Source organism: Eublepharis macularius, chromosome 7 (genome assembly GCF_028583425.1).
Source record: "Eublepharis macularius isolate TG4126 chromosome 7, MPM_Emac_v1.0, whole genome shotgun sequence".
Taxonomy (NCBI): domain Eukaryota; kingdom Metazoa; phylum Chordata; class Lepidosauria; order Squamata; family Eublepharidae; genus Eublepharis; species Eublepharis macularius.
The window spans coordinates 41,088,598-41,112,315 of record NC_072796.1 but is presented as its reverse complement, the minus strand read 5'-3'; the positions used below and the strand labels follow the sequence as shown (position 1 = coordinate 41,112,315).

Genomic DNA, 23,718 nt, shown 5'->3' with positions numbered 1-23,718 from the left:
AGGGGTAGGTCTTATCCTCCCTAAGTTGCAAGCAACTGACTTCACAGGATGGTAGTTAAGGCAATGCAGAGAAGGGACATCAAATGTTTCCTTAACAAGTAACCAGGTTCATGATGAACAGCATTTGAAGGTCTGCTATTATGCCTTGTTAACTCACTCTTGTGTCATTATTTTCTATTAGTGTAAACTGCAGGAATGGCAGAATCCAATAAGAAGTCTAAGAATATATATATATATATATATATATATATATATATATATATATATATATATGCTACATGGTGATTTCAAAACAATGATGAATAAAATCTCATCTGCCTCCTCCCACATATTCAATGGTTTCAGCCTACAGTTTCCCAACTTTCCATCTTTTAGCTGCTTCTTAGGCCTAATTTAGACATCCAGGATAGCACAGGAAAGACTTTGCATGGCCTCAGGGCCTTGTTTAAATGGTTCTGCATCCTGTGCAAAACAGCAACAGTAGAGATAACCCTCGCAGATATTGTGCTAGTGAGCTAACTTAGCATGGGTAAAGAAAAAACAGTGGAAACTAACAAGTCAGGGAATACTGGAAAACACTATATGCAACAACAAAATTAGATGTTTATAAATATTTATAAATAATTTTAAAGTAATTTGGAATGATTTTAGAATAAAGTGCAAAGTGATAGTGCTAAGTTTTAATATAAATATTCTAATAAATACATTCTAATAAATACAGTCTTATGAATACAGTCTTATAAATGACTTCAGAGGATCCACATACTATACTACATGTTCTTATACAAAAATATCTCTGTACAAAGTATTTAAGAAAGACGCAACGGCATGAAAGTCCATGAAATTAAAATGGACATAAAGTCCCACAACCCGATTTGGAGTGATGTAGTAGTAGTAGTTTATTTTCACGGTCAGTGATCAGCGATTAACAAAAACACCAATAAAGGTACCACAGAGGAAGATAAAACATCAATAAAATTGTATTTTATATTCTCTCTTGTATATTCTCTTCTCTCTTATTGGTATGTGGACAGGTGCTCCCAAGGACAACAGGTAGAAATACAATAAGTAAATATATAAATACAATAATGACTTGTCTTTCTGTATTCTCTTAACAGGTGGACCCAAAGCAAACCAGAATACATGCAGACCCAACAAGAAACCGGATATTGAAAACTTGTTTCATTAGAAGAACTTCGTCGGGGTCAACTGACTGATCCACCACAAATCATTCCTGAATAAAGAGTAAATAATTCAGTAAAGAAGTTTTGACACACTAAGGTAGTCATTATAATGTTAAAGCAGGGAGACTCACCGACAGACACACTTGAGATCTCTTATGTATCTGTATCAGGCACAGTCAGAATCTCAGCTGTGCGCAAAAATGCTCAAGGCAGTTGTGTCTATATCAGTTTGGAATTCCAAAATAGGAAAAAATTTAAAGGTATGTCTACTGGAGGTCCCTAACTCACTCACAAAAAACAGGACATATCAAGTACATTGTTAAGTCCCTCTGGTTTCATGGTTCTGAAAGAAAAAATAAAGGAGGCTTAGCATGAGTAGCTGCTTTGCATGGGTTTCCACAAAGTTTACAAGAGAATCAGAGCAAACCTGTGAAGATTTGTTTTGCCTCACCATCCTTCTCTTTAAATTTGACCTCAGAGAACATGTGAAGGTTGATCCTACATTGTAAATATTAAACTCTGGAAAATTCGAAGAGGCTAATCCCCTGTGGGCACAATACAAATGTTCAAAATGCTACAGACTAAAAAGATCATGTGAAATTATCACAAAATTTGTGAGGTAGATTCCTAAAGTGGCAAGCTACCAACTCAACATGCAAAATGCATGCCTCACAAAAACAGAAATTTCCATGTGATGAGTATACTGTCTCAACCAAGATTTTTCTGGTTATTACAGAGAGTGACAAAGTTGGGAAAATGACTCATTAGGAAATGGCATTAGGCCAACAAATAGACAAACAAGTATAGGCACACAAAAAAGGCAGACAGACATGCTTCATAAGTACTGGAAGCGTGGTACAGAAGGGCACAATGAGAAACACCAACAGAAATCTGAAGTGTCTGTCATACAATTCCTATAACCCTGGCTTGTTGTAACCAATACATCTGGGCCTTATTTGCAACATGTAAACAGTTGTGAACATCTGAACTTTAACCATTGGGAAAGCCAGGACAAGAGAGAGAAGTGCTCCACTTACCAGCAGAGGCAATTGGCTTTCTGCCATTGCTGGGTTCCATTTTTCTGCTTTGTTCATAACCATAAGCTCTGAGTGAGAGCAAGCACTTCACCATACTTTGACTGAAAACATTATTGCATAGACACGTTTCTAAAAAAGTTGATCCCCTGTCCAAACTTCAGTTGCCTGAACATTTTTATTGTCAGATACACCCCAGTATATCTGCCATGCTTGTATTGGTGCATGGTGTTCTGAACCTCTGAGAATATGCAAAGGGAACATGTTTGCTGTCTTAGCTGTTAGCTGTTTATCTTGCAGGTGTTTGGTTTCTATTTCCCAGCTGACTTGAGAACGTGGCCTGGAAGTTCCAGTCGAAGCCGTATCACCCTCCCTAAGGACTGGGATGAGTTCCCCCCCCCCTCCAAGATCCTGGACCCTTCGTGCCAAAATCCTAATGGACTTTCTTTCCCAGGGGTGGGAACGTCACCCTATAATTAACCTTGCTTTGCCACCTTGCACCACTTCTGCCAATGATCCTGTCTGACTATCTTAATAATGGTATTTCTCTTCAATAAAGTAACTTTAACTCATACACTTGAGTGATGCAATGAAGTGCTTGGGGATTTACTTGGTAAGACCTGACATTTATTCAAGACACATGACAGAGCTTCTTCACTCATTTTCTTTCATGTGGAAATCCCTGATAAATTCCAAACAAACATATGCTTATCAAAGTGTGTGATGTACATTTCATAACACGAACAACCATCAAGTCGCCTATGTGTGTAATGGCATCTTCTGAGTATACTTACTGCATGACAAACAGTGGCATCACACACTTCACACATTACATTAATAGTAAATTTGCATTTTCTTACCCAGACAGTCTCCATAGAGGGAAACAGAAGTAGAAGCTGGAACTTTTTGACACAGCGCTACAATGTTGAGTTTCATGAGTGTCATCAAAACACAGAAGGGTGTTTACTTAAAAGTTATACCCTATATCCAGCATCTTGAATAATGAGTGTATCTTTGCTGCAGAGGCACTATTGAGAGAGACAGGATGTTCTAACCTTCCACCCTCCTGAGTTTCCAACAACATGCGATTACTCTTTGAAAGTAAGTCCAACCAATTTACTGGATCGCTGATATTACTGTAAACAAATAGGACTACTTATTAGTTATGCATTCTATAAGACCTTTGCTTAAAACGGCCAAAGAATGGAAGACCCTTCTTGATAAAATTGTTAGAATTATGAAATATAGAAAAGTTATCACAATTTGCTTTTAAAAAAACATTTTTGCAAGACTTTTATAGTGTTTGTTTACTTAAATTGCTTCTCCTCCCTTGCTGATCCATATCTGTGTGCAGCCCTAGCACCAGAAACCCTGGCGCTGGAGGCCAGCCTTGTGCGCACGCTCTGCACGCATGTGGCCCCGGACTGCGTGCTGATGTCATCACGTGCTGATGTCATCACGTGCTGATGTCATCACGTGCTGACGTCATCACGCAGTGCCGCCAGTGGGTGGCTGGGGCCGAGCAAGGAGGCCACCCATGTGCCGCGTGCTGCCCCGGCCGCCTGTCGTTCCTGGCCCGTGTCTGCTGCACCCACCTGGGGGCGGGTGATGGTGGTGCAGGGCTGGCCAGCGGTGGTGCGGGATGCACGCCTCCACCCCCAGGGCCCCCTCCAGCACCCCCTCGGGCCCCATAGCACCCGCGGCCCCCACCTCACGGCCTCAACGGTGGCACCGGCCCTGTCTGTGTGCACATCCTCTAGTTGATCATATGAATTTGGGCACTGCCAATAATTTTTGGATTGGAGGGACTGAACTGAGACTCCACCTGACCTCATCTTCTTCTGCCAACAATTCATCAGTACAGTACATGGATTGGATCCAGACTAACAGAAGAATTACTCCAGTCTAAGAAGAATTACTCAAGTCTAAGCCCATCGGTTTCAGTGTGCTTAGACTGGAGTAACTCTGCTTAGGATTGCACTGTAAATTTTCTGTTAATTGAAATGATTTTTGTCAATAGAATGGAATTTTTTTTTGCTTCCCACCACCCACTGCAGCCACCCTTAAATGTCCCTGTTGAGGGACAGGACACCATTTTGGAGAAACCAGACTTGGGATCCAACCCAGTATGTTGGTGGTTACACACCTGAAGATGCTCTTATGTATCATTACTATTATTATAGATTATTCTTTCACCCCAAAATGTGTGAATTAGTTCCAATAGACAGAAAAACTTCAATGCCAATGCCAATTAATTAGATATTTTGGTCTCCCTTTCTCTTAGATTATAATCCAGATACTCATTTCCTTGGCTGGTACTCCTTCAGACAGCTGATTTATTTAATAAAACCAGTGACTTAGCATTCCTGAAAATACTGTTTCCAATAGAATGCTCTCATGCTGTGATTGGTGAAGTGCTAAGTAATTTGCTTTTAATGCTAGCACATACCACTTAGCACTATATTTAACCGGATGATGAAAATCTCTAATTTTTCATCTGCTAGCTTTAACTGTTGCTCACTGCAATCCATCTAAGTGCAGTGGGAGCTTTTGTGTGCTTGGTATGTTTTAATAGGCCTTGCTCTCCAGTCTACAACACAAGCATTTTAATTTTTAATTCATACTTATGTCTTTATCCTATTATAGACCAGAACTACAGATGGGGGAGTACGTTGTAGATAATAAGAGCACAGTGGGTACCTAGGGAAACTATGCTACTAAAAGGGTTCCTTATTTACACTTTTCAGTAATGACTACATATATTCAGCTATACAGGAGGAAATTGTAAAAAGAATACCACCATAGGCAAGCAATTACTATGTGACTATAACTAAGTGATATGGATGAGGCTGCTAATAACTGCAGAGGAGAAAACAATCAGTTCAGGAGCCAACTTTTATTCCATACTTATCAATGAAAACCAATGAGGATTTATGAAAGGATAACACCAAAAGTAATCTGCAATACAACCCACTCTGATGAAACAGATGTTTTAAAGCATCATAAATTAGTGTTTATAATTTATAAACCAAGAGAATAAGCAAGGAATGGCAGCCAAGAGAATAAGCAAGGCATGGCAGACCTGGATCATCACAGGGCTATCTTGCTATAAACCAGGGTTCCTGCTGTCCTTCAGATAAACTGTTCTTTTCATCACTATGTATATCATAACTTTCCTGGAACATGAATTTAACTCTTCCAAAATTATGCAGTTTATGGATGCCCCTGACTGGGTCTGCCAACTCTGGTAATTTGGGGACAGGAGGGAACTCAGAGGGAATATGACACCATAAAGTCTCCCCTCTGGAGCTGTCATTTCTTTTTGGTGAGCTGATCTGTGCCAATTTGTGATTTGAACTGGTAGTGCTGAGTATCACGGCTCATCAACATGGCTAATAATCTGTGGAAAACCTAGGAAAAGGATTGTCATTTTTCTTGTGGTTCATCACAGTGCAAGTTCCAGGTGCCAATACAATGAGCTCAAAAGAAGGAAGGTTTTACAATCAACACAAAATTCGATATCGGGAGTCTGGTCATCAAGAGTTTGGCATCTGATGGCCAAAACATTGGTGTGAACATGTAAAACAACTCCTGACATGGTATGAAGTCATCTGTATCATACAATACAGTGATGCATAATAAAAAATCTTATTGGATCATGATGAAGATCCTTAGGTGAATGACGATGCTTAAAGTTTCATCTTGATTGATTAGTTCATACCCGAATCAACATGATTGCCTAAAAATGAAAAGGAAAGTAATCAACCATGGTTTAGATCATAACTTTTATTAACTATTCTTTTTTCATTTGCAAGAAACTTGTACATCTGCCATATCTTTATTACTCATCATGTTCCCCAAACACCAACACTTTGGGTCCCGTTATTTGCTCTCTTACAGTTATTTCATGCCATCACCCTGTCAGTTGTAGAGAAGAGGTTCCAAAGGGTGGTGCATCAGGCTCTCTCTTTGCAGTATATTCTAAGCTCTGGGGAACTTTAAAGGAAACAACCACAGGCAGGCTGATAAGACATGTTTTCTATATGATTTTGGTTTGCCTCCTTATTAGTGCTGCACCAAAATTTCATGGGATTTTGATTATCCATAGATACACATAAAGCTGCCTTATACCAAGTCAGACTACAAGTTTAACAAGGTCAGAATTATTTGCTTTAATTGATAGCAGTTCTCTGGGGCGTTACACATAACCTGCAGCTCAGGATAGTGAGTATGGAATCTGACACCTTCTACATGCCAAGCAAATGCTCTACTATTGAGCCATGGCTCCTCCCATCACCTTTGGCATAAGAGCTGCTATTTGGGGAGGGGAAGCTCCCACTGAAAAACAGCAACGCTTTACAAGAAATTGTTCTTAACAATGCAAATTCTCTCTTTCATGCTATTTGCCAAGATGAGGAGAGGGAATCGCACGAGGCATAACATTACAGATCATATCTTTTGAACTGCCATTTTAAAGGGGATGACCTGCCATGGAATTCATATTCCTTCCCTCTCTCTCTCTCTCTCTGCACGTGCAATGCCAAGTGGGAGATGCATTGGATCATCTCCTATATAGGGATAAAATAGTGAGTTTTTACTCTGAAAAAGTCGAACATTTTTGCCTTCTTCACATCCCCTAGAAAGATCACAGAAACAGGAGGCTTTTTTTTGTTTCTAGACAATAACTCCACACTCTCACTTAATGTTTACTCTGCTTCATGGTTACAAGCCATCTGCAGTCATTGAAAGTAATACCTTTCCACCTTGCTGTGCTCTTGTTTCTTTCCCTTAGCTTGATCTCTGAAGAAGTTCCCAGTGTATTATCCATTTCACTTATGTGCTCCTGAATGACTGAGCCTGTTTCATTATATACAAAATTTATTCCACTAATGTCACCGAATGCCTGGAAAATATGGGATTCAGATACATTGTTAGTGGCACGGTTCAGTGCAACTATCAAGTCAAAAGAAACAAAAGCAAGCAGACTTTTGGCATTTTTAAAAATGAAATCACGGATTAGCAGCTCTTTTGTGTGTGAAATTTGGTGCTGTCATGCCAATAACCCAGATTTGTGGCAATGTGTGATTTGGGTTTCATGGCTGAATTCCATTCCTGGGCTTTGTGACAATTTTTTTAACAGGCCTGCCATAACATTATAATGGGAGAGCTATTACGGACAGATTATTCTCTGGTAATGTATGCAATGGCAGAATTGGGGGATTAAACACATATGAAAGGTGAATTCACCTAGGTTTTTTCTCTCTCCATTTTAAAATAAATATAGAAGGAGTGTGAATAGACTTGGTGAACTCAGATTTGTTTCTTGTACGGTATAGTGCTTGTAAATGAAGGGAAAGAAACTGCTTAAGATAAATCATTTAACAGGAGAAAAAAGTGATTATATTTTGACAGTAATGGAGGATAGCAAAACAACAAGTGTAGATGAGCTATTCAGATCTACTGTATGTATCCATTGTGCATTGTCATGTTCCATCAAGATGATGGCCGCTACTGACACAGCATCTAGAGACAGATATATAAGGTATATAAGGTACACTGGAATGCTCTCTCAGGGATGGCCAGTCCACTAATACAAGGCACAGAGACTGGGAATACAGGAATAGCAAGTAATTCAGACAACTTTACTGTCCTGCTGTAAGAAGTGAGCATACTGAATTGAAGTAAAGGCTACTAGTTGTCACCATGAGCAATGTTCCCTCCACAACAGCAGCTCTTAAAGACAGAGCCTTGCCAAGACAGCATTCCATACTCAAGAACCCTTTCCATATAGTTTTGAGCAGGCATGCTGAGAACTTCAACACAGATATGGCTGGCAGGCAAGTGTACCTTGCTTAAAGTCCCTGTTCCCTGGGAAAGTTAGTCTCAAGCACAAGACTTTACTGAACAGCTCTGCGCCTGTATGGTATCCACTTGTGTGACAGACAGCTGCAGCTTCCGGTGGCTGCTTTTCACCCTGGCTGAAAACTAAATAATCTCTGTTCCTGTTTGTAGGTAATTTATGTCTGGCCATTGCCAGAGGCTATTTGAGCAAAGGGAGTAGAATTCTTCGGAACATCTCTGCTATCTAATAAGATTTGGGATGAACTTTCTGTTTCCCTTCTTATTTGTAAATAATTTAAGCCGGGGTGCGGCTGGAGACAGAAGCCAAAGGGCTTTTGGCCCATGACTAATAGTGTGTGGTCCTAAGTGAATTGGCCGTGTGGATCCAGGATAAACTCATCATATGATCTATTGCCATCTTTTATTATTTTATTGTACGTTTAATCTCATTTTATCCCATTATGTTCATCTTATTTTTTCTGGTTCTTGATTTATTTAAATTGCATTTTTGTGTAACATGTAGTTTAGACCTCAGGTACACTCTTTAAGTGTCTGACATCAGATAAATTGCATTGCATCTGCACAGTCAATAACATTCAAGAATGTATTGCGCAAACTTATTCAAGATTAGCTGGGTTCATCATGGGTAAACACTGAAGATACACAAATATACCTAAGTAATGTCTCAATACAAAATATTCAAACTAATTTCACCCCTTTTTTCTATATGTGGTTTAAAAATTGAACAAGGAGGCAAATGGGGTGGGGTGGCAACTATGAGAAAATAGTGAGAAAAGCAGTGTAATTCTGCAAATTGGACCCACCCAAATTCACAGATACATCTTAACAGCTCACCAGATATTCGATTCCCTACTCACAACTGGCTACTATGAGGCAAGCTAAACCAGTGGGTGATTCAGCATGACTAGTATTGCTTGAAGTCCAAATGAGATTGGGCAAAGCTGGACTAAGAACAAAGTAGAATGGAACCAATATGTGTGTGTGAATTATGTGCTGTCAAGTAGCTTCTGACTAGAGATGGGCACGAACAGCAATACAAACAAAAAAAAGCCACAAACAGCCCAATCTGCTGTTCGTGAACAAACTGTTCGTGAGGCACCATTCTAAACGAACAGATGGTCATTGCAAGCCTCATTTGTTGCTGTTCGTCAAGCCAGACAGTCTGGCACCTGCAATCAATTCCCTTGGCAATGTAGGCAGGGATTGTCTGAACTCTGTCTGAACTCCTGCTGTTGCCCTGGAAACCCCAATTGAAGTCCAATTTAGCTTGATAGGCAGGCCTTCCTTCCAGGTATGGAGCTCCAAAGTTGTTACAAGAGAGCAAAGACCATGGGGGAGGGGGGCCCTCCCAGCTCTGGCTTAGTTTGCAGACAGTGGAGAGGGAAAGACAGCTGTTGTTGGCATTTTGATAGAAAGACAGGGAGAGTGTATTGGAGCTTGAATTTTCTTTGTGTGTGGTGGGATATGGATCTACCCCTTCAGGTTCCAGGGCTGCTGTCAGGCTCTGGGGCCAAACTATTATTTACTATTGGTACCTTTCCTGCTGCCAGCTCAGGTCAGGTTTCTAGGAGTGGCGCAGTAGGGATCTTGACCAAACTTGGATGATGACTGGAGGAGAGCCTGCTGGCCCCTATGAACAGCCAACCAAAAACATGTTCGTGAACAGGGACATGTCCGTGGTTGTTCATGAGTCCCTGTTCGTGAATGGTAACGAACAGAGAACATCATGTTAATTTTTTTTTCTGTTCATGCCCATCCTTACTTATGACTTATGACGACCATATGAATGAATACCCTCCAAAGTGTCCTCTCATTTACAGTGTTGCTTCCTTTATTGAGTCAACTCATCTAAAAGCAAGTTTCTAGTAGGAAAGATATGTATTTAAATGCAGAACTGAGTTTCTCTCACCACTTTATCTAAGTTATCACATATTTCTATATCATTCCATTCAGATTGACCAGTGCCTTAACACTGTGGGTTGGATCCAAACCACAAGGATTGAATCAATATGCATTTTCAGACATGGAAAGCTTACATTTTATGAATGGAATGTTGTTGTATGGGGTGGGAAGAGGACTGATAAGGACAAAAGGACAGGCTGTGGAGAGGAGAGGGGTGAACTGGGGAAGCAACTTGTGGAAAGGGAACCAGGGCACAGAATTGAATAGTGAGAAGAGGCAAAGCAAGGATAGTGGGAGAAAGGAATGGAGAGTGAAAGGAAAAACACAAAAAAGAGGAGTGAACATAGTAAAAAGAAGTAGAAACTCTTTTTAACTTATTCCACATCAATAGCACAATTCATGCTCCAAAATGCAATTCATATACAAGGATGAATTTAATGGGAACATGAAGAGCAATTAAAACAAAACTATCAGCAATGTTTTGTTGTGGGTTCCTATTCATCATACATAAATCCTTCTACTGCTCCTGCTATGCTACTAATAATAACATATTTTAAATGCTGTAACAAATTTGCATACAATAAATTGCAACATGTATAAACATAATACATAAATACATCTCAAATGTGCTAATATATTATTGGACATTGTTTGAATATTAAATTAATTAAAGTACAAGTTGCTGTTTCTGAAAGTGAATCAAAAAACAGTAACCTTTTAATTAATCAACTTAGTCCTTAAGTTTGTTTCATGGTGCAATTATAAAACTGAGCAAAAATTATAATTGATGCATTTTGTCAATCCATGTAGCTCCAAGGTACTTTTTGAAAAGGTTATATTTTTGTTTAGGTAAACTGAACTAATATTGCTTCAGTAATTATCTTTGACTTTACAGGGTTTTTTTCACTTGAATCAGCAAGAAGATATGCTAAATAAATATTATTGTAAACATTTAAATGTTTAAAATGGGAATTAAATGTAGACTTGTAATAAGTCATGGTGACATGAAGTTAGCTATGGGTGAAATAAATTTTCTCCTCAAAAACCATCTCATGTTGAACTCATGTGGGGGCAATACTCTCCCCTTTATTGTTTAACATCTGTATGCACCCCCTTGCCGAGTTGGTGTGAAGTTTCGGGCTTGGGTGTCATCAATATGCAGATGACACCCAGCTGTATCTGGTGATGGACGGCCGGCCCAACTCACCCCCAGATGTCCTGGAACATGCGTTTGCAGCCGTGACTGATTGGTTGAAACAGAGTCGATTGAAACTGAACCCAACAAAGATGGAGGTCCTGTACTTGAGCCACGGGTGACTGGGTTCAGGACTCCGGCTCCCAGCCCTGTATGGGGCACAGCTTGTGCCAGTTCCGAAGGTCAGGAGCCTGGGGGTGATCCTGGATGCCTCCCTGAAAATGGATGCACAGGTCACAGCAGTTGTCAGGTCTTCTTTTTTCCACCTGTGGCAGACCAGGCAACTTGTCCCCTACCTGTCTACCTGTGACAACTACAGTGATCCAGGCAATGGTCATCTCTAGGTTAGATTACTGTAACTCGCTCTACATGGGCCTACCCTTGAGCCTGACCCAGAGATTGCAGCTAGTACAATCTAGTGCAATCTAGTTTCAAGTAGTTTAATCCTAGTCTGCTTTAGACAATAATAGAGCAGCAAGGAACCAGCAACACACATTCAAGCTGTCTGCACAATGGGGCCTCAGCAGTTGGATGGTTTTTAGAGGCATAGCCTGCCCATTTCAAAATTCATGTGAAAAACGTGTAGTGTTTCCATTTATGTTTTAATTTTATCTACAAAATCTTCACACATTTTTGGTGTATAGTACAGTCATCCATTTTCATCATTATATTTTGTTCCCATTGGAAATGACAACACTTTCTTATCCTGCCTTCCTCCCACTCCACATATCCCTTGGGCTTTGGGCTCGGCTGTTGCTGCTGCTGGGGAAGACTAGCCAGTTGGATGCCTGTCTACTTTGGACAGTAGTGGAAGCTCTTATACCCCTTGTGAGTGGTTAATGCACAAGTCTAATGCAAAAAGCATTTAATGCAAAACTCTACTGTAATATAAGAAAATAAAATAATGGACAAACTCTGTCCTGTGCACAATCCCAGTGGACTCAGTAGCATTGTTCATAGTATGTGGAATAACATTTCTTATCTAAGTACAGTGGGTGAGTTTTTCTACCCCCAAGATTAAACATTAGGCACTTGGTTTAGTTTCCCAAGGAACACTCACCAGCCACAAATGTGTAACTTATTTCAAGGTTGTTTTATATGTCATTACCAGAGCCAACAATAATGCACCAAAGCTTGCAGCCCAGCATTTTATAAAAGTATATTTTGCTCAAACAGCCGCAAAATATTCAATGTTCTGAAGATTAAATATCTGACTATTGCTTCTGAAGGAACAGCTGTCAGCTTAAATCTAAAGTCTAGTTTGTTTACCAATTGTATTTTATATTTGTTAGGAAATGACACCAAATGGCAATAACATCACAAAAGTGTTCTACTGGGGAATATACATGCCCTTTGGTTACAGTGTACATATCTTTATACATAATGCCAGTATATTTTCCCTGGAATTATGTTAAATATGTAAAAAGCCTTTCCTCATAAAGGTAAAAATGCTAGATGATTCCAAGCTATAATTTAGCATTAGTGTCAAGAGTGTTTCGGAAAATAAGCTACAGTTACCGCTTCATTCCTTTTAAGTGTCACTCAGCATACTGTATCTGATCTTGCGTTTTGAATAAGCCCAGATGATTTTACTCACTTTTTAAGATGTAACAGAGAGCTTTAGAATCACACGCAGCATATGGATGGATGTAAATGGCTTCACAAAGTAATAGGTTAGTTACCTAAACTGTCTGATCTTATTACCACTTGCTTTGTTTGTGGGGGCGTGGAAAAGATCACACTTTCATCCCGTCTGGGCTGAAAAAAATGTTTTAATCTTGGGTTTATTTGTTTTGTTTTGTTTTAGATAAGAATCATGCATTTCAAAAAAAGATTTCTGTGCAACGCTAAACTTTGCTTGCCTTTTATTGAAGGAACTGATTTCTTGTTGAGTTAAAGTGATGCATCTTTGCCCTCTTAATAAAAAATCAACTCCAGTCAGCAAAAGTAAAGATAAAAATCATTGTACTAGTGTTACCACTGTACAGATGGCAACTTATCTCCAGTATTACAGCTTCAAAATGCATTTAATATGCTAAAACTCAATAACATCCCATCTATTACTAAATCAGACAATTAATGAATGAAGAATGGCATGATAAAGTTGACTTTTGGAAGGTCATAGGGGCTATTATGTCTGGAACTCCCTTCCAACTAATGTGATCTTTTTTTGTTCAAATCCTTCCTCAAAACTCACATTTTCCATTTTGTTCCTATTGTTCTATCCCCTAGTTCTCATTCCCACCTGAAATTGTTAATGTTGACAAGAAACCTGTGATGAGGGGAAATTTGTAACTGGAGGAGTTCAGAATATGAGACAGATCCACAATGTTGCAGGCTTTTATATACTGAAAGACTGATCAGCCACTGCATTTTTTTCTGTGTAAAAATACCTTCTGGGCCCACACCATTTGGAACCAACCCAAACATTATATAAAACAAATCACATAACTTATACAGCAACAATAGGCCTTCTAAATAGGGCCTGTGCCTGGAATTTTGTTTTCCTGGACACCCCATCTCAGCTGCCTTGTGTCCCAGTAGACTTTGGTTCAACCTAAAGTCTATACAGTATTGTATCTTGCATAGTCTGGCCTAACAGTGCAGTTCTAAATCATTACACCCTTTAAATCAGTTAATACGTTTGGAAGCATGTAACTGTTTAGTGCTGCACTGTAAAGGTTGCATCCAACCAGCTTTTTCATTCAATCTTTCCCAATTTTTCTCCATACATCCCTCATTCCACATGGCTTTCCTACATCCAGGTTCTATAATTCTTAGCATAGCCTTTTTGGATGGCTTTTACCCTCCCTGACTCCCTCCCTTTCAACAGCAGAAAAGCTGGTTGGATCCAAATCTAAGTCTGCTTCAGTTAGAGTTTCCAACTCTGTCTTGGGAAATTCCTGGAGATTTGTGGGTAGTGCCTATGGAGGGGTGGAGTTTGGGAAGGGGAAGGAACTCAACAGGTATGTGATGCCATACATATACCCTCAGAAGCCCTATGCCATGCCAATGCTCCAACGGCTGTAATCGGTAAAGTTGTGGCCTGTTTTCATCCAAGAATGATGTATTGCGTATTCTTTGCCCAGGCACCAGTCTCATGCATAGTGTATATAGATGCAATATAAATTATGAAAAATTCCTAGCAGTGCCATCCTAAACAGAGTTACACTTTTCTAACCCAGTTTACTGCAAGAATGGTATAACTCTGCTTAGGAGTGAAGTGTATAACTATTTTTAAAAGAGTGATCTTTTGGGAAGAGCAAAGTTATTCAATCTCTTCTTTATTACTTGATCTGGATTAAAAATATTTCTTATGGTCTATGAGATGCCAGAATATCATGGTGAGAAGAATGTTTGGGTGCAACCTTCAAAATCCTTTTATATTCAATAATGGAAGAAAGTCTAAAAGCAAGTTATGCATCCAACATTTGCACGTTATAAAATTGAAATAAAAAGAGAGAACCCCCCCCCCCCAATAACTCAACTGTTAGCTTTTCTCCCACTTGAAAAACTGCCTTTCAGCAATACCCTTTGCCTCCTCATATTGTGTACGATGCAGTGTTACTCATGCATTTAAAATAAATAGCCTATAAAATGCTGACACACTACTGTTAAAAAAAGAGAGTTCTACATTGCATGAATTTATCGCACCGTGTACTGCAGGAATAGCCAAAGTTCTTAAACTTTAGTTTTATGAACAACAAAAGGCCCTCATAGTAGGAGTCAATACTTGCCAATATCTCTTTCTAGAGCCCTCACAACAAATGTTTCTTACTGTCCGTGCCACCACTTCTTGCCCTTCAGCATACTTTATGGCTAAGGGGGAAAAAACAAAAAAGGAAATATGGGGGCAACTGTCAGGCAGCTAAATTTATTGAAATTATAGGGTTTTAAAATAGGAGTGATTAAGGCCATGATTTTATTTATTTATTTATTTATGGTCACCTTTCTCACTGAGACTCAAGGCAGATTACACAGTGTGAGATTAGTACAGTCAATAACAAGGACATTTCCATAAATAATGCCATAGGGTAAATTAATACATGTTTACGAAGCTATAGCATTACCAAGATTCCAATACAGAGTTGAAGAAATGCTGAAACAGAACATAAGTAATTCTAGGACTGACATTAGACAACATGAAGCACAGGTAGCTCATAGGAGCACATATTTAAAGCAACAGATAGTATGTGAGGTAACAAAGTGGTAAAGACTATGGTCCCTAACTCAATAGTGAAGCATCTGAGACCGCCTCCCTACAATAATTGTTCACTGCTCTGGATGAGGCACTAATCTGTCTAGAAGAGCAGTATATAATCACAGTTATTATTATTTTTATTATTAATACAGCCCTCCTATCTGAGTAAAAAGGCTTTTTAAATAATTCAGTTTTGCATTGTTTGCAGAAAGCCAGGAGAGTGGGGGTGCTTGTGACCTCCTCACACAGGCTGTTCCACCGGGTAGGGGCCACCACAGAGAAAGCTTGTGTATGAGCTGCTGTTGATTTCGCCCATGTACAGGGTGGCACCTGCAGGAGACCCTGTTCAGATGAACAAAGTTGCCATGGATGAACATAGGGAGGAGGCAGTTCCATAGGTATGCCAGACCAAGGCTATGAAGAGTTTTGTATGAGATAACCAATACCTTGAACTGAGCGCAGTAATTGATAGGTAGTGGACTGCAGGATGGGAGTGATGTTCATAATACTACATACACTTAAATGGGAGTACATCCCATTGAATACTACAAGATGTATTTTAAAAAATAAATGAATAAGATTTTTCTGCGTTTTCCATTGTTTTGTTTTCAGTGGGATTTACATTTTTACAACAATTTAATTCACCTTGGGGCCTGCATCTTTTGGAGTTGTTGACCCAAATCCCTTGAAATCATGTTGTTCCACCACTGTCATTCTGGTCTCTTTCTGGGCCAGCTTTCTTTACCTACTGCAGTTAATTTTAACATGATATAGACACAGTGTTTCAATGCTCCTTGCCGATATGTTCTGCTTAGATCATATGCAGTGTCTTCACACCATCTCTGCAATTGCCAGCAATATGTAGAAATAGGAAAAGGAGAAAACGAGGGCAAGTCTATCTTAAAGGGCTTATGAGCTGCGTACCTCTCCTAATATGTGGACCTCTCCTAATATGAATTAGCAAAGGAAAAGGCCTTACTTCGAATGATTGGTTTGTGTGAAATAGTGTCGGGCAACTAATTTGAGAAATCTCAGTACAGTATGTTCTGGAATACATTGTTGTGTACATATGGCAGCCTTTTAATGTGAAAATTTCTTTCATTGTGTTCAAAGGAGACATGTGGACATACCTCGATAATAGCACCATTAGGCAGTCGAAGGAAGTGCCTGTAGAGTTCTTGGAACCCCCCAAGATGAACAGTGTATATAGCTACATGAACAGTGATGTCTCCTGAGTTTTTAACAGATTTCAGTTGTTCACCTTGATGAGGAAGGTCACTGTTTGAGACATCAGGCTTCTTAGCACCACCTTTCCAGATGTAATCATAGACTATCACCTAGTAAGACAGAGACCCTCTGTTAATTCATTTCTAGCAAGACTTTAGTCAATATTCAATGATGGTTCAATAATTAAATTAAATTTTACAGTAAATGTAAATCAATATATTTTCAGAGGTGGTGCCTTGCTTTTGGAATGTGCTCATTTGAGGCTTATCTGGCACCTACTTTATTGTTTTTTAGGCACCAGGACCAAACATTTCTTTTTACCCAGGCTTTTAACTGAAGTGTTCCATCTTTTTAAGTGTCATTTTTATGGCCTGTTGCTGGCCTGAAGGCTGTTTGAGGAACACTGAATTTTACTGTGAGACTGATATTTTTAAAGATGCCATGTATGCAAAGCTATTTGTGAGAACATTTGAGTTTTCAGGAACACAGCTAAAATTTTAAAATTGAATTACAGGGTTTTTTTTACATAGACATCACCTCAAGTATACTATGTTTTAGAACATATTGACTGCAAAGACTCTAAAGAATGTTCAAATAATTTCACATGTATTATATTGGTTTAATTCATACGGCAGCCCTGTAAGGTAAGGCGGTATTACTCCACCCATACTGTAGATGAGGAAAAGAAGCTGAATGAGCTTGGTAGCTCTAAGACTGACTACTGAATTCAAGGCAGAGGTGAAATGTTTACTGAACCTACCTAGGAATAAGTCTAATTGAATTCAGTTCTGTAAGCCACTATGCTGCACTAGAGATAGGACACTGATTCTTTGGAAAGGGCAGAGCTGTTTAAAGCAATCTGTGTTATGAACAGAGATGAGCACGAACCAAAATACGAACCAAAATTAAGCACGAACCAGGCTGGTTCGTGGTTCATGAACCACGGTTTGTCAGATCCCATTTCTGATGAACCAGCACGAACTTTTAGGCCGGTTCATTTGGTTCGTTATTTGGTTCATTGCTGCAGACAGCCTGGTGCCAATCAATCAGTTTCCTAGGCAACAGGGGAGGGACTTCCTGCAGACCTTCTGCTGACACTGAAGTGAACTTCTGCTGGCCCAGAAGTGACCTTCTGCTGACCCAGAAGTGATGGTTTTCTGACCTGGATGTGACATTTTTACGAATCAAATGAACTGGTTTGTGAACCAGGGGCAGGTTTGTGAAAGTTTGTGGTTCGTGAAATTTGACGAACCACGAACCACATGGCTCAGTTTTTTTCTGGTTCGTGCCCATCTCTAGTTATGAACTCATATGAAAATAAGCAAATGTTTCATTCCAAATGCCTTTAAAGTGATAGGTCCATTCAATATTGAGAAATTCAGAATGCATTTCTGTTAAGGAATTTAATGTGCCTTGAATGAACTGAAGAAAGCACCAATAGAATAGAATAGAATAGAATAGAATAGAATAGAATAGAATAGAAAGAAAGAAAGAAAGAAAGAAAGAAAGAAAGAAAGAAAGAAAGAAAGAAAGAAAGAAAGAAAGAAAGAAAGAAAGAAAGAAAGAAAGAAGTCTGCTGCTGTCATCTGAAATCTCTAAAGTTAATCAAAAATGTCCACTTATCCCTTCATAGGCAAAATATAGCACTGCAAATCTGCTCAGACAAACTAGTCAAGAGTCAGTGCATATTGGACATGTCAGAGGCACTGAAGACAGTGATAATCTGGATTTGCCAGAGCCAACAGGAGACTAAAGATGCCAGCATGGCATGCAGTAATCCTTAAGTAAAATCCTTCTTTCAGCAGAAAAACAAATTAAAGGCAATAATTTAATGATAAGAGGCAGGCCGGAACAAGTTCAAAATGTTGAATATTTCACAGCATTGCTTAATTAAAACAGAAGCTTGATGCTTTTAATTGCTCTGAAACATTTCAGTCTGAAATTAAGCCTCATGTGAATGCCCTTACAGTTGATTCATTTATGTTGGTATAATTACAAAATATTACACAGATGGAACACTGAGATAACACTTGAACGGGGTTTCCCGGTACATATATTGTTCTATCTTTCCATTTGGCAGCACTCTCATCTATGTTCCAATTTGTATGGGAAGAAGAAAAGCTCATATATTTAAACCGGCCCATATGCTTTAGAAAGTATATTTTTTCTTGTCAACAATAATTTTTTAATCATTGGTTACTTCCATGATGTAAACAAGGCCATTTTAGAAAACACTTAAAATGTCAGGAAAATATATTTCAAGAATGCTAAGAGTGATATGGAAACGTTAACAGATTTCCACTGATTATATGCTCCAGTGCTATGGAGATACTCTGCAACAGAAATTTTTCTGCAGATTGGTTCCACGCTTTGTTGTAACTCTAGAAGGATACATGTCCCACAGGATTTATGCTGAAAGGAACATTTCCCACAAGGTGCTGCTTCTTCCCCTATTAATATATCACTGTGGTTGTAAATACTGGAGAAGGGAATTCTACTTTCTATCCAGTCTTTGTTGGATAAAGTACTTTGCACCTATAGATGGTACATCAGAAAGGTTTTTATTACCCTTTGTAGAAAAATATTAATAAGATGAATATGTATCTGATGGAAATCTTCCTCTGAAGCAGTGATTTTTTTAAATGACAATACATTCTGTCTTCCCTCACTTCTTTTATTAAGAAGGATTATCAGCCTCCTTGGTGCTGGGCATGGAGTGAAATATGGTGGCTGTTCCCATAAATCGCTGGATAGACACAAGCAGGGCTTTTTTTCAGTGGGAATGTGGTGGAATGGAGTTCCGGCACCACTTGAAAATGGTCACATGGACAGTGGTCCCACCCCCTGATCTCCAGACAGGGATCTCCTATCTGGAGATTGGGGGCAGGGCCACCGGCCATGTGACCATTTTCACTAAGGGCGATTTAAACTTTTAAAAACTCTCCCCTTGTTCCAGCTGACCCAAAGTGACATCATTGTGCAGTCCTGAGTTCCACCACTGAGTTCCACCACCTCTTTCCCCAGGAAAAAAAAGCCCTGGACACAAGTGCATTGCATTGATAGTCCCAGCTAAGAGGAAGTCTAGGAAACAGCAGATAGACAACTCTGAACTGGTGTCTTAGGCAGGCTGCTTTCAAATCTCAGCAGGCTTATGGTGAACCTACTGGGTTTTCAATGCAAGTAACAAACAAAAATGGAACATCTGCATCTGCATAGCATTACTAGATTTCCTTGGTGGTCTCCCATCCAAGTACTAACCAGGGCTGACCATGCTTAGTCTGAGGTCTGGAAGGATCGTGCTAGCCTGGAACAATATAGTTAAGGATATTTTGTCTCAGGAAAATTTATCCACACAATCAGTGTACTTTCAGTGTTTATAGATATGAGCGTAAAATGTCAATAGTAACTCCAGTGTATCTTTTGTCTGGTTTTCTTGACATCATTTGCTGATAGTAATTAGTGGTCTAACAGATGACATTATCTCACTGATTTCAATTACATTACTGTAGAAGTTATGATATGAAAGTAGTATTTTTGATATTCAGTGAGTGTCAGACCCCCCTCCCCAATATTTCCCAAGCTCAAAAGTGGGGCATGATAAGGTCATGTGCACATGAGCTTCTTGATAGTAATTATCTTGGGTTTGATTGAACTATAACAAACAATGCTCCCCGATTTATCAGTTTTAAGCAAGAGTTATCCCTTCTATTTGCTAAAGGCAAGTATTCATTCACTACAGGCAAGTATTCATGCAAACAACATACAAATATTTCAGGAATGCCACTTTTATGCATGAATAAATGGTTATAAGCTTCCAAGCTTAGCTAGAGGCAAATAAAAATGTGTGTTTATTTGATAACATTATTTGCTACTTAAGTTTCAGTTATACTTCCAAGGAACAGACATTGAACCTCACTGGTTAGGGACTGATCTCATCGGTAGTATGCACCACTGTGCTCTCATTTAAATCACCTGTAAATATAGTTCTGAAAAAGATACCCTGAAGTTTATAGACTGGAGGTAGGAGAACACTGTTTTCCTTAAGTAACTTCCAGCAATGTTTGTTGCTAACAACTTTTGACTTGAACAGAAGAAAGAAACTTGTAAAGAAGGTTACAATTTCTGTATCAACATATTTGATTATTGGAGAAATAACACATGTGAACACCTCCCACATTTTAAGCAATGACATGGATTCCAGAAGCTGAAAATTGTGCAACTTGTAAAGGAAAGCAGAACTTCTTTTCTGTTGATCTTCCAGGCTACTTTGCATAAGTCCCCAACTTTTTGTCTCTACATTGGGAAAGCTTGACCAGAAGGATACCTCATGCAGCTACAACACGCCCCCCCCCCCCCGCACCAAATGTAAATCCCTCCCTGACCAAATATGTGCAATTTAAATATCAGGACAAGGATGTACATTATCCCCTGCCCCTACAATGATCCATGACTTCTTCTGGTAGATGGATCATACGTATACACCACATTGCATGTTTTGTGCAAGAAGTAAGCTCAAGAACTCCAAGCTTATTTGTAAGGCCTACCTGTATAGATCCTATGATCGGCGGCAGACTAGCATCATTGGCAATTGTGCCCAAACCCAGACCTGGTGGACCGTTGTCCAGCCTAAGCACCCTGAAATCAAGCTGGAATCTCAGGTGCAGAAGGCACAGCTTTGTTGACTAGGCAAGGAAAGAAGGCCATGTTCATCTAAATCCCATCAGATGTGGGGGCGGGAGGCGGGTTTCCACTGCCAGCCAATCTCATATAGTGGTGTTGTGTACACCCCTTCTGTGCTTGATGAGAGCTCTGGGGCTTAAGTATACACAGACCTCTGGTAGCTCACTAGGTTTTAGCTGCAGCTTTGTGTTTGACATTTAAAACTCCAAGACGTTAACATCTACATAGTTAGAATGGGAAAGTTTCTAAGCAACCAGATGGACTTCCCAGCCAGCAGAGCTTTGTAAGGGACTTAGCAAGTCTCTTTGTTTGCCTTCAAACAAATTCCAGGATCATTCTGGAGCAGAATGGGATCTGTCCAATGGCATGTAAGGCACGATTCTCAATTGGGCTGGCATTTTGGATAACCAACATTTATAGGATGAAAGGATAGAGTATGTTCTCCAATACTTAACCAAAAATAAGGATGACAACAATGAAAGTAAAATATTTTACCCCCCACATATAAACTAAACAACACAGGAAACCATTACAAAAACTGTCCCCAATCCAATTTGCATGCAGCTAGTTGTGTGCAACAAGTTACAGCCCTAAGATATAAACCAAGATATATGTCACAAGACACATGCAGCCCTCCCATCAAAACAAAGGAAAAAATGGGTCATGCTAACCTTGAAGATTTCCTTTTACTGTGGAAACCTTACCTGGCTTATAGAGAAGACACTGGCTAGTAACTGTCAACACATTACATCTGTATTTACTTCACACACACATAAGCATCTTTTTAAAATTAAAAAAAAAATTAAGACACCACATCAAGCCTGGAATGTAGTTTTTGCTTTGTTACCTCAAGTAGACTTGGCCCAGGCTTGAAGAGCTTCATAGACAAAGACCTTGAATCAAGGCTGGAAATGCCTCAGCAACCCATTATTTATGTTTCAGAGTAGTCATATGCATACAACACCTTATATTTGTTAAAAGATGAGCACCTACATTTTGCAATAATTGAAGTTTCTGGGAAATCTTCAAGAACAGCCCTACACAGTCCATTACAATAATCCAGTCTAGAGGTTACAGAAGCATGGATCAGAGTTGATAGGACAGCAGAACCAAGAAGGGAGGACAAAATGGATATATCTTTGGATGATATTATCAAGCTGTACCAGTGCTTGATAATGATCGGGGCTAGGGAAGGGGAAGCGAGGTGAATCTGGCTGAGGAGAAGGCAGCTTTCTCTGGAACAGAGCCTCCATCACATAGGGAGGCAGTAGAACTGTACCCTATAGTCAGCTAAAGCAACTCCCTAAAAATGGCAACAATGTTTGATAGTGGCTTTGATGCTAGCACTAGTGAGTAGCCAAGCAGGAATCTCCTTGTCTCTAATATGGATCTGTATGTGTTGGATGCAGATGAACAAGATCTTTTTGCAGAGTTTGGGATGTGACAAAGCAGTATGACCAAACTGGATACAGTCAAAATACAGCAGACATACAGTGTGAGAAAAAGGCAGATGCTCTGAAAGCTATGAAACAGTACAATGGAGTTCTCCTGGATAAATGTTCTATGAACTGGTTATGTCTCAAATAGATACACAGAGGAGAACAATACAGAGTGTAAACAGAGGATACATGACCAGAAATCATGCTGGCTCAGATGGTTTGGGTTGTGGCAACTGATGAAGCGGCTGTACCAACAGGGGCAGAAGTGCTGACAGGACTTCCAAGCAGCTCTCTGCTGAAGAATTGGATGCAGAGTTGGGTCATACAATGCTGGGATGGACACCAGTTAAAAGAGTTGATGTATTTTGTCCATGGAAAGGATTGCAGACATCTCTTTCCATGCTTCCCAGTAGGAGGACAAGGTGTAGGGTTGCCAGCTCTGGGATGAGAAATGCCTGGAGTTTTAGGGATGGAGGGTTTGGGAAGGATCTCATCAGGATATAATGCAATAGAGTCCATACTCCAAAGCAGCCATTTCTCCCATCTGGAGGTTGGCAATCCTAGAAGGGTGTATGGTGACCGCTGCTAATATGTTGGGAGATCTGTATCCAGTCTGACAGTAATACTCCTGCCCATCCCCAGTTGGTTGTCTTCTGTGGCCTCCCTTCTCACCTTCTAAGGGGCTTGAAGGGCCCCTGAAGTGGGGAAGGGAAGAGTTTCACCACATCTTGTTTATCCTCCTCTCTGCTCAAGCTTTCCTCTTGCAGCCTGGGGGTGCTTGCATTGGTCTTTTCCTCAACACACAATCCAACACCTTATGAGACCAGCACTGCAAGCTCTGAGGGCCCTGTCAGTTCTCCAGACCTCTCATGAGGGGAATAAGTCATGCAAAGCATCACAACAGGCTCAGGCCACTGATGCAGCCTTCTTTCCAGCTCACCCCCTCCTTCCTCACGTTTGACCAAAGTCAACCATTTCTGGAAGTGGCCAGGAT

At 39.8% G+C, this 23,718-nt stretch overlaps 1 pseudogene; it reads left to right on the top strand.

Annotated features, from left to right (window-relative positions):
* The first annotated feature begins 22,412 nt into the window (after positions 1-22,412).
* Positions 22,413-23,074, top strand: LOC129333917 (THO complex subunit 4-like; annotated as a pseudogene).
* The last annotated feature ends 644 nt before the right edge of the window (positions 23,075-23,718 follow it).